The 24,152-nt window shown below is 35.0% G+C and overlaps 1 protein-coding gene across 1 annotated transcript in view; it reads right to left on the reverse strand.

Annotated features, from left to right (window-relative positions):
* Positions 1–20,584, reverse strand: part of LOC121371719 — a 108,558-nt gene extending 87,974 nt beyond the window's left edge. The window contains exon 1 of the mRNA XM_041497816.1: positions 20,479–20,584. The gene's annotated coding sequence lies outside the window, so the exon portion shown is untranslated. The remainder of the gene's footprint in view (positions 1–20,478) is intronic.
* Between the last annotated feature and the right edge of the window lie 3,568 nt (positions 20,585–24,152).

Consider the following 24,152-nt stretch of genomic DNA (forward strand, 5'->3'; position numbering starts at 1 on the left):
TGTGTTACTCATATGTTAAAAACAAACTACTTTACATGAGGTGTCATCACATTTACCCTACCTCAACCCCTTCCAACACCATCACATAACCTTCATGCACTGAAAATGTAACAATCAATATCTATATGTCATAGCAAACAGCAAAATTATGAACATTACACAATAAAAAAAAAGTAAGATACTAATATGATAAAATATTTATGAATTTACTTATTTATACCCAGTAATGTCAGTCAAGATACATACATGCACTTCTTTTGTGCAGTAATTCCAACAAAATGAAACAACAACAGAACTTTGATGAAAGTTTTGAACCAACATACATGATGTTTCCGTATCACAGAAAGCACTATTTAGTGATGAACTCCATCTTTAGACTGCAGACTGTTGAATGTCAACAGCGACGTTTGTCTGAATCATTGCCAGACACTGTGTGTGTGATAGCAAATGTCTGAATCACTGCCAGACACTGTGTGTGTGATAGCGGCTGGCCACCAAACCTAGTCCTATGAATTGATGCACAACTTCCATACACAGGAGTGTTGTTGGTCACCTTTAATCCAGTACAACAAACAGGCAGAAATGGACAGTGCCAGGCGGAGTATGACTGCAGCTGACAATCAAATATTCTGCCACTAGTGCCAGCTGGAATTGATCCACAAAAGCAAAACAAATGCAGTGATGTTTTCCCCTCCAAATATAAAGAAGAGCAAACAACAGTCATCTTTGCTGCAATCAAAAAGTGCAGTTGTCTATTTATGTACAACAGCTACATTGTCAAGTGTACTGCAATACATGTTATCCATGTGGCACACCAAAAAGCAAATATGGAGCTTTCTAAATGTAAACTAAAATCTATGCATAGATATCTAAAACAAGACTAGGTCACAGAAAGAGCTGGCATCAAAACAAGTCTCCCGAGTCCCATTCCAGTTTTAGTGCACAGCACTTTTAAAACAGTACAGTCATTACGACATTCCGCCTCTTTTCTCGTCCGGTCTTTTAATAAACAAGGTGCAAGTACACGTACCTTCAGTTGTGCATGTTATCCACAGAAAACAAATATAACAAATAATATTAACATTCTCAAGGTGCCAACATTCTCTTAAATATTTACACACTGAGTTTATTTCAGAAGAAAATATGTTTTTTCATGTTGTGACCAGTATTAGCAGTTCAAACAGCTGCGAAATGACACCTGCTTGACATTTAATTTTGAAAAAAGCAGTTGCGCGCCAAACAGACATGACTAATGTAGAATACAGAGGGTGGTTATTACTCATGAATGCACAAGCCTTTTCCTCTCAACATTTCCTGATGCACAAACACGTGTATGCAATGTAGATGTGTTTAGGGCTGTTTGAAAAATTATCAAGGGGACCATTGTTTTGTGTAGTTAGTACTCACAGAACAAAAATAAATGATCTCATTTTAATCCAGTGGACTCGGTAAGCATAATAAATATACGCTTTTCACCGTAACAATGCACACAAAAAGTAACGAACACATCCCTAAAACGTGATGTTTTTTAAAACAGCTATGGAACATTATATAAATATTTAATAAAAAATCTTCAAAGCACGTTTACAGATAATGGAGTAATAATTTAAATTTTTGTTTAATATTTAATATTTAACAGCACCAGAAATTATTTAATGTTTAACATGTGAATTAGAAATCTGAATAAAAAACAAACCCCAAAATTACACCTCTTGTTGTTTCAATAGAGTTAAAGTTGTTGCAAGATTCTTATACAAACAGGTGTATTTGAGATATTTTACACACCTGCCTGTGAACTGATAGGCTGGAATTTCACACCAAACACCAAACTTCCACACTGCATTTAACAACACTTCACATACAGGTATTCACAAATTCACGTCAGGTGACCAGTCTACTACAAGAAAGACTGAACACCAGTCTTCACAAAGCTTGAAATGACCAGTCTATGTTCAAGAGATTCCATAAGAAAGGCTGCCTTTTCCTGAACTACCTGTTGCTTTTTTTCGCTCCACCTAATTCAACTATTCTGATTGCTACAATATGTTGCTTTTCCATGAATCATGGTTTCCGTTAGTTTATCTTTACTCCATCTGTTTTCATTTTCTTGATACATACAATAATAGTAGATACAATGTGTTTCATTCCCAGAATGTGGTAATTAATTAAAATATTAACAGCAAGAACTGGACTTGATAGAAGGTTAGAAACTCCCAGCCCATAATTTATTTGAAGCTATCTCAGCACTACGAAATTGTAAAACCATCGTAAGCTATGACATCACTATTTTATTCGAAGCTATCTCAGCACTACGAAATTGTAAAACCATCGTAAGCTATGACATCACTATTTTATTTGAAGCTATCTCAGCACTACGAAATTGTAAAACCATCGTAAGCTATGACATCACTATTTTATTCGAAGCTATCTCAGCACTACGAAATTGTAAAACCATCGTAAGCTATGACATCACTATTTTATTTGAAGCTATCTCAGCACTACGAAATTGTAAAACCATCGTAAGCTATGACATCACTATTTTATTTGAAGCTATCTCAGCACTACGAAATTGTAAAACCATTGTTAGTTATGTTATGATGTTAGCTATTGTTAGCTACAAGGGTTTTATGAGTTTGTAGTGCTAAGATAGCTTTGGAAATCGCTAGCCTGGTGCCACTGCATGGTTAGTTATCAAGTACCAGCAATCATCTATTATAAGCACTAGTCAAGACACATACCATATTCTTTAATATATCAGTTGGGGAGCGCTGGCAGTAATGGGGAAAAAACAATGGATTTATATATTGAAGGGGATCAAATTTGCAAAAGATTATACTGCCCTCAAGTGAGCATTCTAACAAAGAATTACATCCCATTTCTAAAAACATGTTGAATTAGTATATATAGTATACAACATCAGGTTTTCTGCATACCAACAGTGGTGTATTAAACCTGTCTATGTGACACTGACAGTGTATTTATTCATGTCTAATCTAAGTCCTAGAGTGTTTTGGCACTAAGTTCTTAACCCAGCTGTTACTGAACATGTGATTTTTCATCAGATAATCAACCTTCAGTCTTAACTCTCAAAGAATTTTTTTTTTTAAACTCGGAAAGAAAAAAAAAGCTAAATGTAATCTGCTAATTTTGAGAGCAGCTGTGTTAAGTTCATCCAGGTAAAGAAGTACCTCAAGATTAATGAGTTATTTACTTTTAGTGAACACTTCTGCTATCAGGTACTAACTGTACAACAATAAACATGGCTGCTATACCAACCAGTAAGTCACAGTTGGTCATATAAGGAATGCATATTACTGAAAGGTTATAGTGTACGTGTAGTAACAGCATACAAAATGGTCTAATCTGTCTTAGCTTTAAAAAAGTTTTTGTTTTGTTTAACAACACCACTAGAGCACATTGATTTATTAATCATCGGCTATTAGATGTCAAACATTTGTAATTCCGACATATCTAGTTTCAGAGAGAAAACTCTTTACATTTTTCATTAGTAGCAAGGGATCTTTTATATGCACTATCCCAGACAATATAGCACATACCACAGCCTTTGATATACCAGTCGTGATGCAACAAATAGCCCACTGAGCCTACTGAATATTTGCTAAAAATTAATTGATTGAAGAAACTGGCCTACTAAAGGGGACTGTTCTCAAGAGACCCTGCATCTCCGGTGAAAATTGTATTATTGAGAGCATATAAACCCTGCTCCATGCTTTTGATTTAAAACAGTAATCAACTGCATTTAAACACATTATCTTTTTTTCTTGTCTATTATTCCTCCTGTGGCATGTAATCAGCTGAACCAGTTTTATACATACTGATTTATGTCAATGAAGAAAAGGTAACGAGAGTACAGGTATAAAAATATTCAAAATGACATCAGCTTTGCATCATGACAATTATACATGTAGCATCAACTTAAACCAGACAATTCATTAAAAAAAAAAACCTTTGGAACATTTTAAATCTTGCAAAAGTCATTATGCCAGCAAGAATGCCGTAGTATTTAAACTGCACAAATGTATTGATTTTATGCAAACAGCAAAATGGGTTAAAATCAATAATCTTGGTTTTAGCTCAGAAAATGCTTGCAAAAACCTGTCAGCATCTGTCATAAAGAAACCAGAAATCTTTGAAACAGAAAACTCAACCACCTATCATTATGTCAAAGAGAAAACTGAAGTACATTTCTGTAAAATGGCATCAATGATCATCTTCATTGTGAATCTAGAAACACTGACAATGGAGCTAGCATGAATTATGTATCACCATCTATCCACATGGTTTACATGTTAGTGTTGGGATTCAGCTGCAAATTCATCATTAATCATCACTTATATAATCGGTTTGACCAACCGATAAACTGTTGGCTACAAGAACCATCCATTTATTGTCGTGTTCTAGGGATAAACCCTATATATTGCTAATTTTACTTTTAATAGCTATTTAATACCTTTTTCTTTACATACATATGAAAACAAACCCCAATTCCATTATTTAAACTGGACAACAATTAATGTTGATAATCTTCCATGATTATGAATTTTTATAATTGATCAATGTAACATCACTACATTTGTAATACATGTATACCTATGCCTGATGACACAAGTCTTTAAAAACCACATATTGAGAGACACTTCAAAACAGCTATGGTCTATACATGTAGATCGAATCATATTTTATTAATAGTATTAAAAAGTCAATACTAGACACACAATATACAATGTAACATGTCAGCCTGTAAGATAAACTAGTTATATCACATATCTGAAAAGGTCTGGTGTACACACATAAAACGCAAGGAAATAAAAAGTAAATTCTTGGTGTAAATTTCTACTTCTGAAATTACAACAAAAATTATACTAGAAAAAGAAATCTGGCAGCAATAAAACTTTAAAGGCAATGTTCCATCAGCCAATGTTTTTAATCCTCACATTTAAATCGAACAGTCAGTTTTAGTAATCTTTCACTGTTGATAAGGGATCCAATCTTTTAGCAATTTAATCAAATCACACTGTATTAAAATAACTCTCCCCCTCTGGGTTTTATCTGGCACCATTTGTCTGGGCACAACTGTGAACATGAAACCTATAACATGATGGTATCTACTTATGTTACCCTATCACCTGTTGGTATGTACTAGTTATAGAGTCCTCTTGTTAGACTAAGATAATACAAAGCAGCTGAAGGGTTTTTTGTGTTGTCCGAGATCAATCAAATGTCATTCTTGCAAAACTGAGCTACCAGAATGTGTGTTGGGTTTATGTCAGATGTCAAATTCACTCTCATCTGTTCACAACAATCATGGAATCTTCTGTTTTGGTCAGACAGTGCTAACCACTGCTAACTACATAGTATACTCTATATTGGAGCTGTTTATACAGAACTGGTATGTCATATTCAACCTAGATCTATACAGGGTAGTCTCAGGGTAGATAACCTATGAGCTTGTGCGGTCAGTGGGTGGGATCTAGCTCAGTCATTAGAGCGCTCGCCTGTTTGCATCATACGATCAAACCACCTCGGATGACCCATATTCTAATTGTTGTTTTCCCTGACTCAACCGGTGCCCCATGACTGGTATATTAAAGGCTGTGGTATGTACTTTCCTGTCTGTGGGATGGTGCATACAAAATATCCCTTGCTGCTAATGAAAAAATTTAGCTGGTTTCCTCTCCAAGATTATATGTCAGAATTACCAAATGTTTAATATTGATGATTAATAAATCAATGTGCTCTAGTGATGTCGTTAAACTAAACAAACTTAACTGGCATGGTCATATCCAACCAAGATTAAATATACAAATGTCCCGGGGTAGACAACCTTTAAGCCTGTCATACATGACTAGGCTAGAGGTCATTGGCTTGTCTGAGAGCAAAGAAACATTCTTCCAACATAACGGCTACTTTAGTTAATCGGGATTAAGTGGTCTGGCTTGGAAGCTCTGTCACATGCAGACTAATGAGGATGGTTGATCCAGTAACTTATCACACCTCAGGAAGATGCTTCACTCTTTAAACAAGTTCTACTCTGTTAACTTCATGTATTAAACAGGCAACAGAATAATTACAGGGATGTGATACACATTTAAAACTAAAAGCTGAAATGATCTTTAAAAAGCTAAAACCTAAACTTTAAAGGCAAAATAAACATCATCTTTCAGCATTTCAAATCAAGTCCAGACACTGCTAGGAAAAAAATTGAGGGAAGTAATTAACCGCTTTCCTAACTTCGATTGTGGGGAGAGCCATTTAAGATATTGCCATATTAATACCATATAAATCCAAGGTGAGGTAAAAATTACTCTTCTTGAACTTGTCTCAGGGGAGTGATGCAGAGCAAGAGTGATAACTCCACTTAAAAGGTGAGGTCTGATTTCATATCCAATCTACTTTTTGAAAATTATTTTACACAAAGAGATGAAATCTGATAAAAGGATGAATGATCACATCTCTGTAATTAACCCACCTGCAGTTTCTGATCTAACTTAGCAATCAATGTTGTAATCAGAAAATGAAAATATGGTTTAAGAAAATACTTTTTTTTGGTATGAATATACATAGTTTTTGGTGTGCTTCAAAAGACAGTCCCAATGTACCTATAGAGTATGGTATGATAATTCACAGGCATCAACATTCTCTTCTTCTCTGAAGGCTGTCCACTAAACGCCCATCTGTCCACTGAAGACCAAGAAGAGCAAGGTAAAGAAAAGGTCAGCAATGCGGACTAGAAACAATCTTCTTACCTTAATGCACACCTGTAAGCTCTTAAACATCAATTCCCATCTGACAAATATGTCCAAAGACAAATCAGCTCAACGTACAGGAGAGAAAAATGTGTCTGAACATTCTTAAACACATACTTGTAATATGAGCGGGTATTTTCATCTCGCTCACCATCTGAGATGTTCTATACATGTACGTATATGCAGTTCTAGTGTCAGCTACCTCTTTCTAGATATAGGCTCGATTACATTTAAATTATGCCATCAAAATAGGAATGTCTTTGTATATCACTGTACCTCACCTGTAGGAATCAAAAGTAAGGTGATCAAATGTTGATGAGTGAGCATTACTGACATGGTTGCATGTAAAGTCAAGCTGTATGTGTAGAATGTGTTATCTGGGCGTTTTTGTTGTCTTCTACACTTTCTATTACTTTATACACCAGAATGATCATGGTTTTAAAGCAAGTGGTTTTTGTCAATGAAAGTTACTGACTAGGTTTGTAAAATGCACCAGACATTTGGTGGGGTTTTTTATTGTGTAAATTTCTTAAGAATAATAAAGGTACTTTCCAGGTTGATTATTTTTAAATGAGTATTCCTTTTCCAACAGGATATTTGTTTTCTTCCTCTTCTTTTCGTCCCCTGACAACTATGGGTGTTGGTTTTCCAAAAAGATTTCTAATATCATTATATCAGTTAAAACAATGAAAAGAAGACTGTAAAAATATATTATTGTTAAACTAGCCAATAACCACAGTACATAATGAAATACAAATATGCGCCAATAAACAGCCAGGTTATTTTGACATTCCTACTAAACATAAATACAATTACAAGCCAAGTCCAAAGCATACATTTATTCAGTATTTTTATCAAATAATATTTATACTTTTTTCATACCTTATATATGAATACAAGCCATTTGACACTTTTCCTAAACTTGTATAAAAACTCAAGATAAACAAAATAGAGACTTTTGTATCTAAGTTCAAGGTGGAACATCAATCTAGAATATATTAATATTATCAGCAGTAAAAACTGATTTGATCTAATGCAACCTACACAATATTCCCAGTAGTAAAATTGTTATTTTCTGCTGTTTGACTACCATTACCAGACAAAGCCAACATGTAATCAACGTTAGGATTATGGGATGGAACGGACAATGTCTGCTTGTTGCCGCAGAGATAAAGGCTATTGTGTTCAAGGGTTATGAAACTTAGAACTCCTGGATTAACCTGGTTTATACACATCTCTGTAGTACTATAGGAAAACGTTTCTTTTGTTTAATGACACCACTAGAGCATATTTATAATTAATCCTTGGCTAATGGTTAGTAAACATTTGTAATTCTGACACTTAGTCTTTAGAGGAAAACCAATTAATTTGTTTCATTAGCAGCAAGGAAGCTTTTATATGCACTTCCTACAGATAGGACAACATATACAATGACACAATGACTTGTGATATACCAGTTGTGGGGCAATACTACTAAAAATATTTCTTGCAATACCATAACATGCTATTATTAATTATCTTTATTTGATTTTATTCATGATCATTCAATTACATAAGTTATACCCACAGACCCACCATCCACAAAATGCAGGTGACTTCTACTAACTACAATTCAAATCAGTTTTTTAAAAATCCCAATATTTAACAAAACAATTATTTGGTGGCATAATGGTTCAGCCATAAGCTTTAAGGCTGGAGAGTTCCCAGTACCAAAGTTTGTTTTGTTTAACAACACCACTTGAGCACATTGATTTATTAATAATCCGCTATTGGATGTCAAACATTTGGTAATTTTGACATGTAGTCTTAGAGAGGAAACCCAATACATTTTTCCATTAGTAGCAAGGGATCTTTTATATGCACCATCTCATAGACAGGATAGCACATACCACGGCCTCTGATATACCAGCTGTGGTGCACTGGCTGGAACGAGAAATAGCCCAACATAAAACTGGGAAGGTATAAAGCCACTAAATACTGACTTCTCTTTTACTAATTAAATTAAAAACTAATAATTATAATTAACCACTGTCCTGTCCAGAATAGCTTATTTGAACCATAATTGAAGATAGCCATGGGAATAAATTACAACAAACAACGACCACAAGATAGCCCAGATAGTTGGTGAGTGTGTTCAAGACAGCATACTTGAACCATAATTGGATACAGCCATGGAAATAAATTACAACAAACAACCTGATAGTTGGTGAGTGTGTCCAAGACAGCATACTTGAACCATAATTGGATATAGCCATGGAAATAAATTACAACAACCTGATAGTTGGTGAGTGTGTCCAAGACAGCATACTTGAACCATAATTGGATATAGCCATGGAAATAAATTACAACAAACAACCTGATAGTTGGTGAGTGTGTCCAAGACAGCATACTTGAACCATAATTGGATATAGCCATGGCAATAAATTACAACAAATAACAAGAAGAAGAAGCACCCTTCATACCTGTCCAAGTGTGTATGGCAGATACGGTAATTATAGCCACCATGTGGACAGAGAGCGTGAAGGTAAACCACCAGACCAGCCATGAACGCCCGTCTACCTGATAGATAATGAATCAACAAATTAGTCCAATAGACCACAGCTCCTGATAGGCCCTGACCATGCTTAATAACAATCATTCTTTTTGCATGCATAACATATAACAGTTATGGAAAAATCAGTTACAGAGTACTATATGCAGATGTGGAAGATAAAAAAAAAATATGGATAGATGTTATTAAGATTACTAGTATTGTATATTGTATATGCAAGAGCATGAACATTTGTAAGTCAGTCTTCATACACTATATTCATTCACTTTAACTTATTTCCATGCTTTTTATCCATCTGAGTTTCAAGCATGCTTTCCAAGGCACACATATTAGTTATCTTGGCTGTCAGTTCAGGGTCCTGTTTCACGAAGCAATCTTAGCGCTAAGAGTAATATGTAAGTGCATAATTACTGTGTGCATTTAAGGTGATCTTAGTGTTGAGATCACTTCGTGGAACGGGTCCCAGGATATTAGCCATGGGAACTTATTCTGATTGGAATTGATACAGAACAACAAAGCCAGTACCCACCAGTCTTAAATCTGAAGGCTTAACCACTACGTACACCATTGTGGCCTTGACCCTACCAAGGTACAATATTTCAAACAACTTTAAATTGATGCAAACCGCCAATATGGTACACAATTAAATTTTAAAATTAACTTGCAAACTTAAAGATTACAGGTAGTTTTCTTGTATTACAATGACTCGTGTATTACAAAAATCCATGTATTGCAATCTTGAATCTTTTAGACTGAATTTTGGACAATGGAAAAATATTATTATTATGTTTTAAATATTAGTGTAGTACTTAGAACTGCAGTACAGATGTGTTGGGTTAAGTAATTCAGTGGTTAGTTACACCAATATAATTATTTAGTAAATAAACAATCACTTATCTAAGTAAAAATCATGAGTTCAGATTTCCAGTTACCTACAATTTTTTAACATTCTCCCCTGCTTGTAAGTAAGTGAATACCATTTTATATTAGCAATAATAAAGCTAAAACTGATAGGAATGTGTCTATGCTAACGTGTACCCTCCGCAGACAATAAGCGAAATACATTCCATTAACCAAACCAACATACATGTACTTACGGAACTACATTATCTCCGAAATCTTTCTGCTGAATTTGCTAAAACATGTTCTTATTACTAGAATCCACAATAGAAGAGTTTTTCTATTCAGCACACACAATAAGGAAGCAACAGGCCATTACTAAAACCAACAGTCACTGTATACGCAGTGCCTTCTACCACCTTGATTTAGTGTAATTGTCTCCCACTACATTAACTATATGCTGACCTGTTTTCTACAGGTACTCGTTTCCTACACTTACCTGAACAGGTGCGGCTTAGACGTAGGCCAAGTACTGTGTACACTATTTTATATATATATATATAAACCAGGCAAGATTACATACACATGTTCACACTACTACACACATTCATGTTTAGACCTACATTACATAAATACCTTTGTCTTTGAGTGTGTTGTACGAACAAGAGTTAACCGTGACCTACCGTTATCTGAACATGGTTATTCTACATTTTGTTTTAGTATCTTCAACCACCACAACATTTTGAAGTTAAATTTAATATTTATAGGGCATCTTTGAAAATAAGAATAAAAACAGAAATAGTAATTTTAAAAATATAGTAATTTGATTATATAATTAATAAATCCATGTAAATGTAAGCTATAATTTAGTAAAAATTAAAATGTGTGTTATTTCTTCAGTTCATACATTCACGGTACAGTACAATAGTGTTTTCCTTAGCTTGTTTTAGCATGGTGCAGCACTATGCCTCAATAGTTTAGCACCATCTTGCCTCAATCAGCACCATGCTGCCCTGAGATTAAACAAGCCTTTTTCAGTAATTAATTCTATAATTGCCTTTATAAAACACCCAAAAAGGTATTATTAATTAATAAAATTACAGCAAGCACATAAATTACATTAATGTTTATTTTAATTTTTATTTTTTTTTATTTTTAATGAAATACAAGTGCCCTGAAAATGGTGAAAATGCCCCAAAAGTGTTTTGTCTACCATGCCTTGCCTAATTTCTAGGGAAATCACTATACAACATAAAGTTAATGATTGTCATAAAAATTATTATGTTTCTTGGTTATGAAACAGAGCATGTTTTCCTGAACATATTGCCTACACGTGATACCATTCCTACAGACATGTTATTCACATAGCAAGACTACTTCTGAGCGGGAATCTTACTAAAAATACATTTATTATTGGCAGCCAGCTTAGAAACTTGCAGCTCAGATCTTGCAATGCATAAAATAGTTGCTTCAAAGCAATAAAATTACGACATCTTAACGTATGTGCATGTACAGTTTGCTTGTTTTGTTTAACAACATTGCTAAAGCACATTGTTTTATTATTTGGCTATTGGATGTCAAACATATGGTAATTTTGACATAGTCTTAGAAAGAAAACCTCAGGTCCTGCTACATTTTTCTATTAGTAGCAAGGGATAGCACATACCACAGCTTTTGATATGCCAGTTGTAGTGCACTGGCTAGAACAAGAAACGGCCCAATGGGCTAATGACAGGGACTGATCCCAGATGGACCGTGCATCAAGTGAGCACTTTACCACTGGGCTATGTCTTACCCTATATGTACAGTCAACAGAAGTCGGGATGGGGGATGGGTTATGGAAAAGAAGTTGTTTAATGACACCTCAGCACATTTTAAACAACAGCTATTAGTTTTTATAATATGGTTATTGCTTCATGTGATATATGCTATAAGTTGCAGCAAAATCATGTTTTTCTCAAAATGACGACCCAAATCAATATATCACATTTTGGAAAAAAACTCTTCATATACTATATCTGTTAAACTGGACAGAAAAAACTCATGTTCCAGAAAGCACCCACGTGTAGACTAATACTTACTTATTTTTATTTGTGTATCCTCCCCACACAACAGCACCACACCCTCATTCACAACTCTCTCTGCCAGACTGTGTGATTAGCTCTTATTGTCTAGACAAATATAAACCTGTAATCAAGTTCACTTAATAAGAATAATTCATGCTGAATCAAAGAAACATGTTCAATACTTTCAATGTTCCGAGAGCACTAGCTCTCAAGTACACTGCACCGATACTTCCAACAAAGCATTCAGTCTTCTGTCATTACTGCCAGTTAAGAGACTTGTGCTATGACCTAGCACTGCGTGGTTGACATGACAATGAACTCCATGCCGCCAACACTTACCAAATATGATCTGATTACTCACAAACTTCCATACACACCCCACTGTAATGATCCACAGCTGTAGAGTTATACCAAGTACCATCAGACTTCAGAATAAGGAATGGATCTTGGTTCTTCAGTTTGTCTGTTAATTCTGAACCCAGCTGCTTGCTTGATTACAATGAACAGGCAGTCTGGCTTGATTAGGTACTAATTGTCTATAATAATGCACACAGCTTTGACTGGTGTAACTCGCCATTAATTCTCTTGGATCTTGCAACTTTGCACTTCTAGCAGACCCATTAACCCAAGCAACAGTAGTCTTGACATCTTAAGGTTTTGGAATGCTTTATTGTACCCAGTGGATCTTCCTCAGAGCTAGAAATTACATTTTCAATATAGTTACTCAGTAACTGATAAACAAGCAGTATTTTCCAGTCACATATATACTGTTCATTTTAAGTTAAATGCTATATAACCTGCAATTGCTGTACCCACATCAAAACTAAATATTTCTAATTACAAGTCAAAATCTTTTTATGCCATGCCCATCAAATGATTTACACTGAGAGCATAAAAGTTATAAATGTCAACAAAATATGCTATGGTTGACTACAATCATATTATTAGTAAAATGCACATAAAGATATCTGCATACTTTGTTGCTGGAAATTTAAGCAGTAAACATGGCAACAATGGAAACGAAATTATTTCATGAACCCCTCCTCTCGATTGTCAGAATAATAGTGACTTCTCTACTATGTATGGTGCATTCACCAGAATACTGAACTTCGTAAATTGGTATGGTTTTTTTACTTCTTGTACTTCCTGGAATAAGAGATCCCATCCACAATGTATATCACAAACACATATTTTGTGTGTTCTTAAGCCACAGTAACTTTATACATACAGTTTTAGCTAGCAGCTCAAGGAATAGGTTAATAATCACAACTACGAAGATAAAAAAAGAAGAAAAAAGAACAATGCAGAAAATGAGTAGCACATTGCCAAGTCTAAGTACATGCAAGAAGGTTATACATGTACAGGTTTATAGCCAGAGACTAAAAGTTGTGTGTCTGTTCAACCCATGTGTATAATCATCACTCACCACAGTACATGTTATATTGGACCAGGCAGCAGTGATTCCCAGGCCAAACTGGCTTTCACAAGCCTTGGATGCTAAGTCTTATCTTGTGTACATGTATTTGGGTCAGGTAATCAGGCCAATAAAGTCCAGGCAGGAATAACTCAAGCAACAACCAGCTGGTCATATCTTGATCAGTACCACATTCAGACACATTTTATTAGACCGACACTCTGGTATGATATTCTAACTTGTTAAATTTGGATGGTGGGATGGCATGGAGGTTATTTTCCTATTGTTAATATTTATAATATATATATATATATATGTATATATTCTAATTAAAATGGCAATACACACAGATTAAACTAATTTGGAATTTGTGAAAAAAATATTTTAAATGCAATTAAATAATTAAATTACAACATAACACTATCCCATTGGGCCAGACGTATCAATAGGAGTTTGTTCATTTATCGATGAACATAAAAATTACGTCATCAGGGAACATCATATCTGATGACGTCATTTTATACTGGCAAGTTGTCTTATTGAGCAAATTGTCTTATGGAGCGTTATTGTTTATGGACAAAAAATAATTCAAAATAAAATATGAAATTTAATTATAAGTATTGTCTGTTATTTTTTTTTACATTCATCCGCGTATGAACCAAAAAATCATCCGCAAACTTATGTGAGAATCAGTTTTGGAGATGATTTTTTTTCATACCCCGATGAACGTAAAAGAAATAACAGACAATCCTTAAATGACATAATATAGATATTAATTTAAACAAATTATTTCTTTTTGGTAAGAATTGGCCCATGTTAAATAACTTTAAGTTCCGGTTTGCTTTATCCAAAACCAAGTAAAATAATGACATGCTTGACATTTAAATGTTTTGGCTGCAGGAAGATAATTTTGTCTATGGTTACAACCAGATGATGAATAACTCATCTCCATGTATCTAAGCCTGTTATTAAAGGGAATATCCTGAATTTGTAGCAAGCCTCTGAAAATTGCAAGAGCGATAAGTTTCGTTTGTGCATCGTTTGCATAAGTATAGTTTGCGTAACCCATTTTATATTCGCTTTAATTGAATTTATGACATCATTTACATGATCATGGTAGGTTATGTAAAATGAAATGGTTTACGCAAATTTTAAATTCTCAGAGGCCTGTAAATTGTAGCCATAAAACAGGATTAATCTATTTCAATATCTACATCTTGGTAATAAAACCTTTAAAAAGCAGGGAATATAATTTTATATTGATAAAAACATTTGGAATTGGATGAAAAAATAATTATGTATGAAATTATCTATAGGCAAAACTCAATATTCAGCTACAGTGGTAAAGTGCTCACTCGATGCGCGGTTGGTTTGGGATCAATCCCTGTCGGTGGGCCCATTGGGCTATTTCTCGTTCCAGCCAGTGCTCCATGACTGGTAGATCAAAGGCCGTGGTATATATTACCCTGTCTGTGGAATGGTGCATATAAAAGATCCCTTAATGCTAATCGAAAAGAGTAGCCCATGAAGTGAATACAGTGGGTTTCTTCTCTCAATATCTGTGTGGTCCTTAACCATATGTCTGATGCTATATAACCGTAAATAAAATGTGTGGAGTGCTTTGATAAATAAAACATTTCTTTCTTTCTTTTAATATTCAACTATAAATATTATAACCAAAAATGCATTGAAAATATATTACAAGCAAAAAATAAATAAATTATATGAAATTTTTTTTTTTTTTTTTTTAAGATTTAAAAAATGTACTGCCTATGCTACACAAACTAAAGATAGTTCCTTTAAATTCATGCACAAATATCTTATTACCTGAAAAAAATTCAAGTCTGTGATCTCTGCTAACAAAGCTTATTGTACGATTTTTAAATTGTGAATACACATACATTATGCAGCAAATCAAACAGTACATACGTGCACATTGTCATCCTAAACCATCGCTGGTAGCGGTTTTCTCATCAGTGTATCAGTAGGTCACGTTAAAATAATAATTTCCACTTTAAAAACCTTTAGCTATCTTTAAAAATATATTACTTTCACAAACACATTTTATGTATTGATCAACAACTCTATTAAACAAGTATAACATTGAATAACATTTAGAAATCATATTTCATTGTTTTATACATTTGTTACACAATTTAAATATAAAAAGATGATTTATGTATGTACAAGTTACTAATGTTTACAGGTAAATTCATAGTGAATGGTCAAGTTTTGTTGATCTACAAAACAAATTTTAACTCCAAAAGAAAACTTAATGTAAATCTGATCAAAAATTGATATGACACTGAATTTGTTGTAAAGTACATGTACTACTATACTCTAGTAAAATTATACTAAAAAATTACATATGTATGCACCCATACACACAACTAAGGATAGAAATTAGTGCTGGCCACCGTGTTCCAGAACAGCAGAAATGTTTAAAAATACAATTCAAATGATGTTACCATTGTTAGACCCCAAGGCCATTGGAAACAGTAACTTTTCTAGGCCAATAGAAATATTTCTTAATTTTTACCCCAGCTATAAGCATTGTGTTGGGAAATAACATGCAGAAAAACATTTGTACAGCCTTCACTGCTCCACTGAATATACACAATCAGTTTTTGCATTGAAAGATACATGACAAGTAGCTTGATTTCAATGTTAAGACCCACATGTAGTTTAATGTACGCGGGTCACTGTAAAAAAAACTAATGTGAAAACATGGCGTGAACATTTAACACAACAATGGGAAATTGGAATACCTTGAAACAAGGTAACCTGTTTATAGGCATTATTTCAGATGAAGAAACTACAAGAATTTTTTTTCACTTGAGACACATTAACTATGATCAGTGTTCTTTTGAAAATAGGAGGCTGAGAAAAGATTAAAAGTTTGGTTTGTTTAAAGCCGCACACCCTAGTTCCATCCAGCGAAAATAAATTATAATTTGGTTAATCTACAAACCTGTAACACACTTAGATCACGTTTTTATCAAATGGAGTGAAAAAGCAGGTTTTATATCGATAAATACCATGGGAATCCCCATGTCCCAATTGCTTGAAATAATTTTGAAAATTAGTATTCTGATGTCACTGGTAGAAGCACAACAATGCCTACGTCACGACAAATTTCACAGACTTGGGATGCGTTCGTTTCACCTCTCCTGGACATGTTCCAACTGTTCTGTCCTGGTTGTATCCCCTCTCCAGATATCGTAAGACTTAGCAAAATTATTGGTTTTAAGGGTTTGTAACGTTTTGTATTGAGACACTTACTTGTCTGAACTTTATTGTTACTGAAAATGTTCACGAACTGTGAAGAAAAATCTCACAAATGAACAACAACAAATCGGATGTTGATTGCGCGAACCATGCACGAGAAAACAAACCGAACCAAAATGATAACGGAAATGTGTATTCTAAATAATAAAATGTAAGTAAAGTGCAATTTTATTTGTGAAAAATGGGGTTTAATAGCGAAAAACAACGCTGTAATGGTTAACAAATAAACGTAACTAGGGTGTGTCCCTTTAATGACACCACTAAAGCACATTAATTAATTAATCATCGGCTATTTCATGTCAAACATTTGGTCATTCTGACATGTAATCATCAGAGGAAACATGCCACATTTATCATAATGCAAGGGATCTTTTATGTGCACTTTCCCACAGACAGGAAAGCACATACCATGGCCTTTGTCAAGTTGTGGTGCACTGGTTGGAACAAGAAAAAATCAACCGAGGTGGTTTGATCTGCAATGTAAGCATATTAGGTGAGTGTTCAACAGACTGAGCTAAATCCCGCCTCTGAATGTTTTAACGACGCACTCAACACATTTTAATTGTTATATATCGCCGGACATATGATTAAGGACCAAACAGATCAGCAGCAAGGGATCTTTCATATGCCTCATCTCCACAGACAAGATAGCACATACTGTACCACGGCCTTTGTTACACCACTTTTGGAGTATTGGCTGGAATACAAAGTAGCCTAATGGGCCCACTGACAGGAATTGATCTTAAACTGACAGTGCATAAGGCTTTACCAATGGGCTACTCTATATAAACTAAATGTGTAGAAGTTTATAACTGCAAGCATGAATATTAAGAGGTAGTAGCAGTCTTCTGAACGTGTACAGCAATTTGCAATATGACACAAAACAAATTAATCATTCACAAGGGTCGTAAACATTCACTATGCTTCAGTTAAAAAAACAGATTAATGCCAAATCAGTTTCCCACTATTCAGCAGTTTCCCACTTGCAGAGTCAGACAAACTGACATTGATTTTGTCAGCAGTAGTAATAGTGTCTGCACTGACAAAAACTTGAAGCTGCAGATAATTTTATTGATTTTTAGCCTGATGCTAAATAAAACACTACAAAACTGCAACCAATTCAACAATTATTTCCATGCCAAATTCAGAATATGGTTTGTTATGGTTAAACCAAAAAAATGCATATCTAAATTTAGTCTATACATATATGCACTTAACAGGAGAAATGTATACACAAAGGACAGCAGAACATTGGTGTTATATTGATATGCAATTACGGGATCTGCTAGTACTAATACCAGCAATAGACATGCAATTAAGGGCAATCAACAGTACACTTCTACATCTACAAATATTGGCACTAACCCAACTCAAACATACACATAGTATAAGGTATTACAGTAACTCAATAACTAGCACATCAGTCCAGTAACACAGAGATGCAAACTAAACTTGGTTATGGACCTATGATTACAGCTCTAATTATTACTAAATTTGTTAAAGATGTTAACAAGTCAGTCCTATGATCATTGCAGTCTGGAAGTCTACAACGATATTACAAATAATTTGAGAATACTTGGATAATAATGTGAAAGCTGGGACCAGTGCATTTAACATTAATACGTGGTCAGTCCTATTGTATTATTTGTTGCGGTTTTTTACTATCCAATCAGGGAACATTTTGTTCAACCAGGGCTTCTAGAATTTTTTTTAATCCACTAGCCATGGGATCAGTGATTTAAAAAATTTACTAGCCACGATTAAAAATTCACTAGCCCTATTTTAATTTAATTTAATACAATTTGACTAAATAATAGTAATATCAGATATGTCACCTAAAAAGTGAGATAGAGCTTAAAAACACTAACAATGTAACATTGGGGGTTGGGGTGGGGTCAGGATATTCATATTTACAAAATAAGCCTTGACTGCAACATTTCACAAATGGTTTTTCACTAGCTGTCGGGCATGGCAATAGTAATTATTTACTAGCCCAACATTGAATATTATTAGCCATGGGAGTGGGGTTACCATAATCTAGAAGCCCCGTCAGCATCACGTTTTGATTCATTACACAAATTTCTGAGATTGCTACACAATTCTAAAATGTTAAATACTAGTTACTATTAAATTTTCAACTGATTACCAACTGTCCCGTATCAAATTTTTAAAAACAATGTTTCGTCAATTATATACATACATACCTACATATATGTATTTGAAGTGGCTCCAAATGTATTTTATGTGAAATAGAAAAAGATGTAGGATCAGAGACTTTAACACATATATCACTAATAACTGTAACTGGAGTAAGATTGCACTTTGGCAGATGTAAATATTTCATCACATTACTACTGTACACATTTATGGCTTGAACAGTCTTACTGTGGATACTTAAAACATGATCTCTATTTACATTGCACATTAACGGCTCATAAAACAGTGTTAGGCATGTATGTGCATATATAACAGAAGTGTCTATACACTGATATCAGGAAACATAAAATATGATCAAAACAGTACTACATAATTATGATATTATAACAATGTACAACCTTGAAAAAAACATTTAAAATATATTTTATATACTACATTTGTTACTACAAGTAATATTCAATTTATAGGTTTATAAATTATACATACTGTTATTTTAATACAATATGCAATAATTTACCTTGTTCATATTAATTGTAGGCCTGTGGTTAGTTATTAACAAATGATACTGCCTTTGGTGATGTGTATTAAGTTAGTTTAACACTTGTTAACTGTACACTGCTATATTGGAAAAGTATTTAGTTTCTTTAGGCGTAAAAAAAAAATCGTGTTTCCGGTTTCCCGACCGACCCTAATTTTACGCTGCGACCCTAAAAACATTTTGACTACCAACCCCCCCCCCAAAAAAAACCCAACATCTACCACGATTTTTGCAGTCCGCAAACTAGGTTTGTAACACTTCGGTTTATAATAAACGTATCATGTAGTTTTAGACCGATTCCAGATTAGAATGGTTAAACATGCTAAATCAATATTATTTTTTTTGGCGTATCATGTAGTTTTAGACCAATTCCAGATTAGAATGGTTAAACATGCTAAATCAGTAATAAAGTTAGTTTTGATAATCATGTTAAATATTGAATGAATGAATGAACTAGTAAGGGCACACTGCAGTGCACATCAGAATGAACCTAATATTTAAAAAAAACGAATTAATGAATGAATGAATGAACGAAATAAATGAAGGAATAAATGGGGAAAAAATGGATAACATATTTTATCATTACAGAGTTTAGTTGACATTGGTATGGTTAAAACATCACTAGACTTTCAATCTGATAATAGCATCATCTGAATGCAACACGACGTTCACGACAGAAGGGTGAGTGTTTTTAAAAGCCACTTGTTCAGTGTGTCGAGATGTGCCATTTCTCTGTTGCAAGTCTTCAGTGTTTCTCCCATCACGTGTCACAACTGACGGAAGTAGCGAGCGAGTGAGTATTTTCCAGACCGCCCTTCCCATCGACACATCACAGTAATAATACGTTAGGTACTCACCTCGGAAGAATCGCCTCAAATCCAGTAGTTATAGGGTACCTAGTGTTTATTTACCAGGTGAACAAAGACCGTAACTCTCCTGTACAAAAATCCAAGTCTGGCGATATTCGGCGCTTATGATCTCACCCTTTGCAATCCACATGCTGATTGGACAGTAACATGTTCGGCTAGCCAATCATATCAACTTATTGATTCGAAGAAGGAAAAAAAAATGAATGACAGGAACAGTTTTACAGAATTACTCACGCGTTGCAGCATATTTAATATCAATATAATAAATAATATTTTTAAAATAAATATATACCATATCCAGTTTTGACTAATCTTGTTATAAATAAGACTAGGGGTGAAAACATACATGATACAAAAGACACATGGAATAATATTTAGTTGGATCGAATGACTACAGTTTGTTGCCTAGATGTAGTACATATTTGTATGTTTTATGTGAAATAATGTGATACATACATGATACAAAACATGAAACATACATGATAAAAAAGACACATGGAATAATATTTAGTTGGATCGAATGATAGATATATATTTAAATGACTATAGTTTGTTGCCTAGATGTAGTACATATTGGTATGTTTTATGTGAAATAATATATATATATTCGCGTGTCGGTTACGCAAAATTAAATTTACGCGAACCGCAAATCGGTTACGTCGTGACCTGTAGATGTTCAGAAATTAAAACTAGCAAACTTCACGATTACAGGAAATTTATTCATGCAGACATAGTGCTAGTATTCCAGCAAATGTTTTAGACTGATTTTTAGTACTTGATGCACGGCAAACCAGTAGACAACGGTATATAAAGTTTGTTTTATTTAACGACGCCGCTAGAGCACATTGATTTTTTATCTTATCATCGGCTATTGGACGTCAAACATATGGTCATTCTGACACTGTTTTTAGAGGAAACCCGCTGTCGCCACATAGGCTACTCTTTTTACGACTGGCAGCAAGGGATCTTTTATTTGCGCTTCCCACAGGCAGGATAGCACAAACCATGGCCTTTGTTGAACCAGTTATGGATCACTGGTCGGTGCAAGTGGTTTACACCTACCCATTGAGCCTTGCGGAGCACTCACTCAGGGTTTGGAGTCGGTATCTGGATTAAAAATCCCATGCCTCGACTGGGATCCGAACCCAGTACCTACCAGCCTGTAGACCGATGGCCTGCCACGACGCCACCGAGGCCGGTACAACGGTATATTGCAACTGTTGTAACTTGCGACCAAAGTTTTAAAGAAATGTGCACGGACCGCTATGGCGCCTAAATTATCTGCTGCTATTCTATTTCTAAAGGAATATATGTAGACATAATATTGGATTGCCTATAATTTTACAAAGGTTGAAAACGGTTTTAACGTAAACAAAAATGCAAAAATGTCACAAAAGCTGAAAAATACAAACATCGCATAATGCGCTTTAAATAACAAACATTTGGAACGTCACTGTAGTATAGAAAGAAAGAAAGAAAGAAAGAAATGTTTTAATTAACGACGCACTCAACACATTTTATTTACGGTTATATGGCGTCAGACATATGGTTAAGGACCACACAGATTTTGAGAGGAAACCCGCTGTCGCCACTACATGGGCTACTCTTCCGATTAGCAGCAAGGGATCTTTTATTTGCGCTTCCCACAGGCAGGATAGCACAAACCATGACCTTTGTTGAACCAGTTATGGATCACTGGTCGGTGCAAGTGGTTTACACCTACCCACTGAGCCTTGCGGAGCACTCACTCACGGTTTGGAGTCGGTATCTGGATTAAAAATCCCATACCTCGACTGGGATTCGAACCCAGTACCTACCAGACTGTAGACCGATGGCCTACCACGACGCCACCGAGGCCGGTATTGTAGTATAGAAGTACCAGCGATAAAGTGAATATAGCATCGCCACCGCAAAATATCAGTGTCAACTTGTGGTCTTTCTTTTTATGATATTATAAGATGATTCCCAGTCTGGAGCTCCACGCGGTAAGACGTGTTTGTTTCGCTTGTGCACACTGCACGTGCTTTCGTGTGCTCGACTTGGGGGTCCTTCATTTCGTTGTTTTTGTTAGCGAAATGAAGTTTTCTACTGGGATGTATGCGGCCATTGGAACTGATTGAACGCTGGAACGCTTCTCGTTTCGACAGTCTGCACCACCAGGTTGGATTCTTTTTCAGCGAGATTCCTCGCCTCCACGTCATTTCTCCGTCTGACTATGTTGACTTGTTTTTTCGTGACTCGTATGACGGCCATTCTGCAGAACGCCACGGTTGTTCGCGTTTAGTCTCTACATGTCCGAGCCTGTCCTAGCAGCACTGGAAGATTGACCGCACCACTCTAAGAAGAAATAGGAAGCGGGGTCGGCCCCTACTACTCTTTTTCTAGATTTTCATTGCTTTATAGTGATACCATCTCGTATCCTCCGGAGTCGGGCCCGTCCGCACCACTATACCAACCCATGACGACTGGACTATACCCTAGTCTGATACTCTACTCGTTCAGACGGATCCGGCTTCTCAAGATCTGTATTTCAGCACAGCACTACACCTTCAACGTCTATCGACTGTCAATCTAGGGGTTTTCTTGACGGGATGCAACCCATCTCGTCCCTTTAAGCTGTGCACCCAAACGGCCTTAACGAGGCCACTCGCGTGGACATATCGATCGGACTTTAAACGTTTAGATCTGCGTTCAACATTTTATGTCGAAATTACTTCTTTTTTGTAATATTATTAAATAGTCCGATCCTCTCTTCTTTCTCTTATTTAAGTTTGGACTGTCCTTTTAAAATGCTCCAAATTATATCAATATTCGGCCGAGCAGTCAATTCTTTTTCTTTTTTTTCTTTAATCTATTAACTTTTTTACTAATTGCTATTTTCAAAATTCTGCCCATTTCCCTCCCCCCCCCCCCCCCCCCCCCCCCCCCCCCCCCCTTCATCCCGAGTCAGGCCACCGATCTTATCGGAGGTCGGACTCGGGATGGGCGTGTTCGAAACCCTAGTGGTATATGGGCACATTAAACTAGTTATCATCGTATTATAAGATTTATTTTTTATTAATCTAACCATGCACCAATGAGTAGCCTGTTTCATAGTTCAGAGGAACTGGACATTTGTTGTTTGGGTTTTTGGTGGGGGTTTTAAAACCTACAGTATACTAAATTTTACATATTATCAGTGACAAATGGTAGCCTTTATTTGTTATTTATAAAAAAAAAAATATTAGTCTAATCATGCACCAGTGAGTGACTGAGTGTTTTGCCTTATACTTCAGAGAAACCAGGGAATGGACATTTTTCCTCCAAATGTATCTATTTTGTTTCAGTACTGGGCTAATAGTGTTAACTTCAGCAAGCTGCACAGAGGTTTTAGAATACGGCGGCCCGATGCCTGAGGACAGTGGTTTTTAGATTCGGGCAACTAAAAATTACTTTTTGCGATTCCGATGGCAAGTGGTGAATAATAATAATAACAATAATAATAATAATAATAATAAATCTACAACGCTACGATCGTACGAAAACAAGAGAAAGATCTACAAGTCACTTCTTTCGATTTGCAAGCATTAAAGAAACTGTTTTATAAAACGTTTTCTTTTGTATTTTGTTTTAACTTTATGTTTGAGCTAAAAATTATGTATTTAAAATATAATTTCAACGTA

Source organism: Gigantopelta aegis, chromosome 4 (genome assembly GCF_016097555.1).
Source record: "Gigantopelta aegis isolate Gae_Host chromosome 4, Gae_host_genome, whole genome shotgun sequence".
NCBI lineage: Eukaryota > Metazoa > Mollusca > Gastropoda > Neomphalida > Peltospiridae > Gigantopelta > Gigantopelta aegis.